The 9,922-nt window shown below is 38.3% G+C and overlaps 1 pseudogene; it reads right to left on the minus strand.

Annotated features, from left to right (window-relative positions):
- Window positions 1–870: 870 nt before the first annotated feature.
- Window positions 871–5,249, minus strand: LOC141436100 (esterase FE4-like; annotated as a pseudogene).
- Window positions 5,250–9,922: the final 4,673 nt, after the last annotated feature.

The following is a 9,922-nucleotide window of genomic DNA, read 5'->3' on the forward strand; positions in this document are numbered from 1 at the left end:
AGGTTTGTGCAGGTTTCTTTACGATGTTTTCTTTCACCCCAAAGCTCGTGGTATATTTCAAATGTAATTCCGCACATGAATTTCGAAAAACTCAGAGGTGCGAGCCGGGGTTTGAACCCACGACCCTCTGCTTGAGAGGCGACAGGTCAAACCACTAGGCCACCACGGCTTATTATGAATAATTGAATTATACAAATTGACTTTAGATAAACTATTAATTATAGTAAAAGTTGTTAGACAAAGTGAAATTAGGCAAAACATTTTTAGACAAGTCAAGGGAATACCTAAATAATTGTATTGTTGACATTGAATTTAATTATTATTATCATCCTTGTTTAGTCTTGTTTAATATTCAACATTTTTTGCATGCCTACTCTTATAAGGTAATTGTCATCATTGACACTATCAATCCTATATACTTTTAACATCTCAACATGAACATAATGTTTTGCAAATAAATTTAATTTAATTTCATTTCATTTTATTCGAAGGAGCCTTTATTCAACAGTGGATGTTCCCGCTGATGAAGATGATGAATCAGAAATAAACCAGTACCTACCAGTAGCTGTATTACAAAAAAAAACATTTCATTTACATTGAAAATACAAACTGAAATATAGATGCACAGAAAAAGCAGAAAAATAAGACCATCACTGGGAATCGAATCCAGGTCCTCGGATGGTGACCATCAGTGGTGCAGCGGTATAGCACGCGGTACGGAATACCGAGGACCTGGGTTCGATTCCCAGTGATGGTCTTATTTTTTTGGTTTTTCTGTGCATCTATATTTCAGTTTATATTTTCAATTTAGGTTTTACGGGATGACCGTAAAAGTAAAAAATTTGGAATTGAAATAAAAAATACAAAAAGATTCCAAAAAAACAATCTTAATTTCATTTACAATTCATCACGTGCTTGATATGGCGACGGAGGCACTGGTGACTTGTAATATTGTTCGTAGATGCCGTCCCAGAAGAGAGCTCGAGACTCCAGAAGAGGACCTTTGAGCTGTAGCTCCTCCCCGAAGTCCATGTATGGAGACCTGTTGGCACCAACCGGTGGCCACGCTGGCAGCGCTGATCCTTCGGGAACTGGTTTCCTGAAAGATAAAATACAAAATACCCTTTTAAGACATTCATAACAGACATTACTATTCAAGGACACACGCGACCTCATCATCATCATCCCAGCCTATATACGTCCCACTGCTGCGCACTGGCCTCCTCTCAGAACAAAAGGGCTTGGGCCATAGTTCCCACGCACGCATTGGGAACTTCGCACGCACCATTGAATCGCTTCGCACGTTCGTGCAGGTTTCCTCACGATGTTTTCCTTCACCGCAAAGCTCGTGGTAAACAAATGTAATTCCGCACATGAATTTCGTTAAAATCAGAGATGCGAGCCGTGGTTTGAACCTACGACCCTCTGCTTGAGAGGCGATAGGTCAAACCACTAGGCCACCACGGCTTTTAAACGACCGTTTAACTACCTTATACGAAGCCAGCTATTGATATTCCAGCCGAGACTGATATAAAGCTTTTCTCAAAAATGGTGAATAATTCTGAAATAGGATAAACTTTTTCTCAAAATAAATTGTAACATTTCATTTTATTTCAATATTTTTCATATGCTTTGCCGCCTTTTCTTCAAAATTAAACTACAGGTGTATGTTTCGACCGAAAACACCACAAGCTGTTTCAGACCCAATAAAAAAAGTCCGGAGCTCCAACAAAATATCTGATACCGGTTATTTAGACGTGGCTGTATACGACTTGTGCCAACATTTCCATGGCCTTTTTAACTTAAAAAAAAAGTGACTGATTGCAGGTGCGCTAATTTATTATTGTCGAGCTAGCGCGCCTGCAATCTTTTTAATTTTTCGCAGACTATTAAACTATGCACTTCACCTTCTGATATGTACTTTTACGGACATTTTTGAGAAACATATTTTATCGTTATTTTTGTCGTAATAGAAAGAAATGACAAGTGCCTGTTTACATTACTTAGCAATTTAAAAAGTTCATGATTTGAAGAAGAATTCAATGGATCTAAAAAAAAACTAATATAAACCCTTGTTTTCATTTTATTCATTTTCTTGCTCATGCAAGAACTGAAATAAATGTATATATATAGTAGAGAGAGAGAGAGAGAGAGAGAGAGAACAGGACGGCAAAGGTTTTAATGCTAACTACATAATTCATATATAAAAAATCTTACCCAGTAAGTATAAAATTTAGCCAAATTTCTCGCATTTTTTTCTGTAACTCCAAAATTTTCTCTACTGTCATTGCCAAAGAATGAGGCGGCGTCATGAACCGCCGCTGACTGCGCGCAATGGTTGGCACCGCGAATCTTTTTTATGAATTCTGGTACAGGCGGCATGCCTTCAATCTCAAGTGGTGGTGAGTAAAAGGAATATTCATACAAGTATATAGAATCACTTCCAGCTGCTACTTGTAACTGTATAGATCTAAGATGCGGATAAGCAAATATAACATCTGTGAAGTAGTCGATGTAAGCTTGAACAGTTTCTTCACCAACAGGCTTATCTCCGAAATAAAATTTCTTTATTTTTTGTGCAACTCAGAACGTTCACCATCAGATCTAAACGTTAAATCACCTGGTAAGAAATCTGCAAATTGTTCATTCATTTGGTCTTTCCAAGCTACAAATTTATCGGTTCTGAATAAACCTTCCATATTGGCAAAACCGGATAAGATAGGAACTTTCCTATATTTTCCTTGCTTTAGGAGATTGACGGGGTTATCTTCTAAAAACGTTTCTTCACCAATGTTGCGCTCTACACACGGAGAAGCCAAAAAAGTCGTATCCTTTCTATCCATGAATACGTCTGACGTAAGCAAGTCAAAGGAAGCAGTTTTATAAAATTCCTCTAATGCATTGATGTCATCTACTGCTGTAAAATTGTTGTTTCTAGCAAATTCTTTCGCGTTCTGTAAGGGATCAATCTGGATACTCCAAACCCCAACGTTTGCGCCACTTTCGGGTATGACCTTATTGTAAAGCCCCTTGGTTGATTCAGAGAGCATCAGTAGGTCTACTGCCGATGAACCTGCGCTGTAACCACCGATTGTGACATCGTTTGGATTGCCACCAAAATTGGCAATGTTCTCCTTTACCCAGCGCAGCAGAGCGACTTGATCCTTCATCCCCGCATTGCCGGGAGCGCCTTCTGTGCCCAGACATAGGAAGCCATGTAGACCAAGGCGGTAATTAAATGTTACTGCAACAATTTTTTTCGTCTTTACTAAGCTCTTCGGCTGTATCATATTTCCGAATCCCATTTGGTAGGCTCCGCCGTGAACAACAACATATACTGGCAGATTAGTTTCTTCTGTGTCAGGCATCAGAACATTTGCAATAAGACAGTTTTCTTGCATGAAAAGTCCAGACGCAAAGAGAGACATTTCTTGCATACCGCCTTGTGGACAAACGATTTTATCATTGACTGCTTCTAAAATATTCATCCAAACAGGACCAGGAAGCGGCGCCTGTAAAATGTGTCAACATTAAATAAAACCGCCAAATGTGAATTGAACTTGCGCACTGAGGGTTTTGTGTAAACTTGTAGGTATCTATGAGAATCTCGTGATAGAAGAGTCTATCTTTTCCAGTTCTTGATATGCAGTCCTGTGTGTGACAGGGTGACAAACAGACTGGTGGACAGCATAACGACAGTAATAGGGTTTCGTTGGTGACCTTTCGGGTATGTAACCCTAAATGTTACACTTCAGCAAACAGATTGCTGAATGGGAAAACGATTTCCGTAAACGTGCAATATTTTTCAAAGATCTATACAATTTCTCGAATTTTTCTCGTCTTTATCTCATACAAAAAGTATTTCTATACTGTAATATATCTAACTAATACTATTTGGGGCTTGGGGCCAGAGGCAAAACAGCTCTTCCGATATCTTCTCGCTGGTAGATACCTCAAGGGATCGGCGGGCTGGTGCTTACCTGCACAACGCATCAGCCTAGCTATCCAGAGAGGTAATGCTGCCAGCCTCCTAGGAACGGCCCAAAGCAGCAGCCTTGAAACATTTGCTATTTAGTATAAGTTTTGTAAATAGTAAGTAGATTAGATAGTAGTTTTATTTTTTAAAATTTTGTATATGTGATATAATACTAATCGATTTGATTGCTGTATTTGTACATCCACGCTAAACATCAGTTTTCTAGTATTTAAGTCTCTGAGATAAACCGTGAATTTAGTCAAGACAGACAGACGGACATATGAAACTATAATTCCGTTTTTGGACATTTTGACTTTACATTCGTAATAAATGTTTGCAGTAGAAAACTTTAATTTAAACGTGAGACTTACTTTAAACCGGTCCTTCCCTGTAGGAGCGGTGGCGTACGGAATTCCGTAAAATTCGAAGATTTCATCGGTCTTGTATCCGCGCACGGGCCCCTGCGCGGTTTGCACGGTGCGCGACTCGCGCGCCTCGCTCTGCGCAGACGCAGCGCACGCGAGCGCAAGACAAACCAGCACCACAGGCTTCATCGCACGACTGGCAGCTCACTACTGTTTCACAAATCGATGTTTTTTCTCCTTTATACATAAGTACTTACTCAAGATTTTTTTGATAAAATTTTAGCTTTATCATGAAGATAACGTTTATTATGTTGTTTGTGATGACTTGCAAATTGTTGTTACCAAAGGATACCGATGTTTGCATAACAATATTGTTCTTTGTAAAGTAAAACTAAAACTTCACGTACGATAACATCGGCTTAATTTTCCATAAAGTAATACAAATTTTGAAACGAAAACTTAAGTAAATACTTACTGTTTTCTCTCACTCATATTATATTTTGTTTTTTTGTTACTTTGTTGTTTGCTTGTTTGTTACTTCATCACGACCAAACCACTGAACCGATTTAGATGAAATTGGGTATGCTTACAGAGAGCTTCAGTCCGGGGAAGGCCATAGGATAGTTTATATCCCGAAAAATTGCATAGTTCCCGCGGAATAGCGATAACCGAATTTTACGCGGACGGAGTTACGAAATACGTCTATTGTCATTATTGTTTTGTGACATGCAAACGATTATCAACTTTAGGGCGGTAGACCACAATTTGGCTGATGGTACGTACCGCACTAAATACTTTATACAAACACACTTTTTACACACTGACTTCACAAATTACGTAACAATATGGATAAAAACAAATGTACGTCTAAGCACCAACAAAACAGTAAACACACTAAAGTTTTCTCGTCACTAAACTATGTAGTTATCTAATTTATGCCAATGTCATGGCGGAGCGTTGTTATTTGTTAAACCGGTAAAGTCAAGGTTAAAATTGTTACTGTAATGCAGGGTTTCTCAAACTTATGGCTCCACGTACCCCTGTTAAAGTTTCTAGACGATAGCGAACCCCCCCCCCCCCCACTCAAAGAAAGTGACTGTTGGAGAAACTAAGGTTATTTTTATTTCAATCATCATCATAATATAATGTATATCATTTATTTCAATAAAAGGTAACAAATATAGGTAAGAATCATCTTGCCAACGAAAATACAAACTGAAACAAACAAATAAGTAACAAATTTGGAGTTGAAATAAATACACAAAAAGATTCCAAAAACCAATCTTAATCATCTTGCTAGTCTTGCAGCCTGGTGGTTTTTGGATTGTAGTGGTTGTCGCGAACCCCCTACCGTCGAACAGCGAACCCCTAGGGGTTCGCGTACCCCACTTTGAGTAACCCTGCTGTAATGGAAGAACCAAAATTACCTACTCGTCAACAGTAGCAGCTATCTACGTAGCAAAAACTGTCTACCGATAAACCTCAAGAGCTCGATTGTTGGGTTCTTGGTAGTTGGTTTAGTACTGAATATATTATTGAGATTGAAAGAAAGAAAGAAATAAAGCAGCAGTGCTTGCACTGTTGTTTTTCGGCGTGGAGAGTGAGACAGCCGGTGAAATTACTGGCACGTGAGGTATCCCATCTTAGACCTCTAGGTTGGCAACGCGTCTGCAATTACCCTGGTGTTGCAGATGTTTATGGCGTGGTGATCTCTTACATCAGGAGACCCACTTGCTCGTTTGCCATCCAATCGAATAAAAAAAAAAAAGCAATAATTTATTTGCTTGAATACGGTTACATATAGATTTTATAAATTATATTAGGCCATAGTTACAGATGCGTCGCCGGTCCTTTGAGAAATGTGTAGGCTTGTTTAACCTATGTTGAGCCCAGGAATCGAGTCGCAATAAGTAACAGAGCAAAGCCGTAAAAAGAAAATAGTCTACCTATCAGTCTGTAGATAGAGTTATGTACACACATATGCTAGGATTTTTTTTCACGTTTATTCAAGCATATCCAACTATACAACAAATGTTACATATACTTATTCACATGCCAGCCATTAGCTCGTGACTGGAAATATGATAAATTATAAGTTTTAATTGCTTGCTCATGATCATGATAAGACTTTCATGAGGAACACAAAAAGTTATTTTTTTAATGTAAATCTAATGAAATAATCATGTAAACTTTCATGCACACCTATTTGCGAATTAATAATGTCAATTTTACCTACACAATTGTTAATCTGGATATGGAAAAATCATGGCAGTTTTTTTATCACAATTGACTCACACAAACAGCAATGAAATGCCAAAACAAGGCTATCAACATTAATCTCATTGAAATTATTTCTTACAAACTAATTGTTCTTCAATAATTTGTAATCTTCTTTCAAGTAGAGGCTTGTTCAATCTGTGTATACATAGAAATTGACCACTGAGAAATAAGACGGGATGTCATAGACATGACATTTTGCTATTAAAACAATAAGGCGTCTAATTTTCCTCTGCAGTCGCGCCCTTTTCCAAAGCTTACGCCACATTATCGTTAATTGCTTCTTTCTAATATTACAAAGAAATCTTACCTCTAAAACTGCCTATGGCATCTCAAGCATAGGAAAGTGGAATCGAACCCGAACTTGCATCTCTTGGTCGAATTGATATTTGATATTTTAACATAAGATTTTTGGTAAAGGATAACATCGATCGTGAATTCAAATCTGGGCTTGCATCACGGAGTTTTTCAAAATTCATGTGCACATTACATTGGTTTGTTTGACCTTTATGACCTTTTATACCTCGGGGTCGAAGGCTGGCAAGACCCACTTTGGGTTACTGCGCCCTGATAGTAAGTAAGTAAGTTTAAAAGCCGTGGTGGCCTAGTGGTTTGACCTATCGCCTCTCAAACAGAGGGTCGTGGGTTCAAACCCCGGCTCGCACCTCTGAGTTTTTCTAAATTCATGTGCGGAATTACATTTGAAATTTACCACGAGCTTTGCGGTGAAGGAAAACATCGTGAGGAAACCTGCACAAACCTGCGAAGCAATTCAATGGTGCGTGTGAAGTTCCCAATCCGCACTGGGCCCGCGTGGGAACTATAGCCCAAGCATTCATGTTCTGAGAGGAGGCCTGTGCCGCAGTGGGAGTATATAGGCTAGGATGATGATGATGATGATGAAGTTTAAACTACCTTTCGATGAAACTGCAAGCAATGGTGTGCATACAGTGTCCAATCTATGACTGAGCCCGCAAGTACGGAGACGGTTCGGAATCGCTTGTATGTGCCTTTTAGCTTAGATAAGCTCTGACATTGACGCACTTCGATGTGCTAATAGTCGTATATGAGCTGATTTAGTTATTTACCTACCCATAAACCCTCATTGCAAACAAGACTGTAACATAAACGGACCTCACAATGCTAAATCTATCAGCAATATTTTGCCTGTCTAGAAACCCACATTCTATGGTGTGTGTGAAGCACACAATCCGCACTGCCGGCGTGGTAAGTACAATCCAAGCCATCTGATTCTTAGAGGAGGCCTATGTCCAGCAGTGGGACATTAAGCCTCCCACATTAGGTAGTATCTATCCTGGCGTGTACTTTAAAATGCGGGGGCTACTTTGGAACCTCCTTTGGTCCTTATTTTTATAGACCATCTGTGGCAATGAAATACCGTAAACTGCTTCAACTTTGCCCTCTGGCCTAACATTGCCTGAGTTGATTTAGAGTCGATAACTTAGCACTCTTATAGGTTTTAAATTTTATCTACATGGGAATTATTATTACGGGGGGAAAAGTTTAAAACCTAAAGGTTCCAAGAAATAAAGTTATCGACTCTAAATCGAATCAGGCAATGTTGGGCTAGAGGGCAAAGTTGAAGCAGTTTACGGTATCTACCTTCATAAATTACCTACTTACAGTACACTACCCAGCCATAAAGATTGCACATCGGTCTTTGGAAAGAGACTCGGCTAATTTCGGATTCGTAGAGCGTTGTCGCAAAGTGACGTTTGTCAGTCGTTGTACAGGTGAAATAGAGTACGGACGAATTTAGATGAAAATATATAATAAAGAGTTTTTGAACCCCCCCAAATACTTAAATTGTACAATGGCATCTATATGAAAAAGAGGGAACTATCCTTTTTCTAGTAGTTGCAACAGCTCTCTATGAATATCCGAAGTTTACATGTCATTAATTTGACGTAAACTAATTAAGTCCGTAAAGGTGCAGTATTTATTTGATATAAAACCTCCCTTAATAAATACAAATGATTGATGGATGGTGGCCATTGTTTGAAATTCGTCGTGAACAGCCAATTGTCTTTTTCCAATCTTTATCGCCGGGTAAGTACTGTAACTTTTTACTTCCTTTGCTCAATCGAGTTTAGATAAGGATAAGTTCACCTTTGTACAGTCATCTTATTATCCTGTGCTCTGTTATTTTATTATCATGTGTTTTTATGTACAATAAAGAGTTTTATCATCCCAGCCTATATACGTGCCACTGCTGGCACAGGCCTCCTCTCAGAACAAGAGGGTTTTCCTTCACCGCAAAGCTCGTGGTAAATTTCAACGTAATTCCGCACTTGAATTTCGAAAAACGAGAGCCGCAAGCCGGGGTTTGAACCCAGGACCCTCTGTTTGAGAGGCGATAGGTCAAACCACTAGGCCACCACGGCTTACCCACTAGGCCACCACGGCTTAAGAGAATAATTTTATAATACAATACAATACAATATTTGCGTTTTTATAACCATTTTAAATCTATCAAAGTAGCCCTATTTTTTTTTAAAGTAACCCCGGTTTACGGTACCTACCCTGAAATTAACCCAATGCATGCCTTATGGGTGTATTATAATTTATAGGCTATAGAATAGATGAAATTAGGTACTTGTGTTTTAACTAGCTAAGTACAAAATAAAACAAGTGCAAAAAGGTACAACTTTATTTAGAACATACAAAAGCTGAAAAGGTCACGACTATCTGCCCCAAAGGATTAAGCTTGCAGAATAAGATCGGATATTTAAGGTTCACTTAAACGCTAAGTACTTTCTTCTTTGTATATAAATATAAATATAAATATAATACTACCCTTTAGTTCTCAATATTGAAAATGACCAACTTGGGGCATTATTAGTAAATAAGCCACGTCAATGGATTCAGCGCTGGACTTGGAATATAACAATAGGTAAGTTTGCTTTTTAAGCTTTATCCAACTGAGATGTCACAACGTTTACCAATATCGTCAACGTAAACTTCACAAACCCTTACTTCCTTATCTAAACCATCCTACTACACATATATTATAACTCTATCTATCGGTCTGTCTCTCTGCCGCCTTATCAAGTTATCACGCTTCAATCGCCGGAGCGTTTTAGATGAATTTTGTTATGGAGGTTTTTTTTGAACTTGGGCTAACATAAGATAGTTTTTATTGAATTGAATAATATTGTTAATATTTTTTAGCGTCATGTATGTCTTTTATTGTTCTATGTTTGTTTTGCGTTAAATTAATGTATTTTCTTTCTTTTTTTCAATAATATCAAGGCTTCCTAAATTAACAATCTCCTTACGTAAT

Source organism: Choristoneura fumiferana, chromosome 16 (genome assembly GCF_025370935.1).
Source record: "Choristoneura fumiferana chromosome 16, NRCan_CFum_1, whole genome shotgun sequence".
Classification (NCBI taxonomy): Eukaryota; Metazoa; Arthropoda; class Insecta; order Lepidoptera; family Tortricidae; genus Choristoneura; species Choristoneura fumiferana.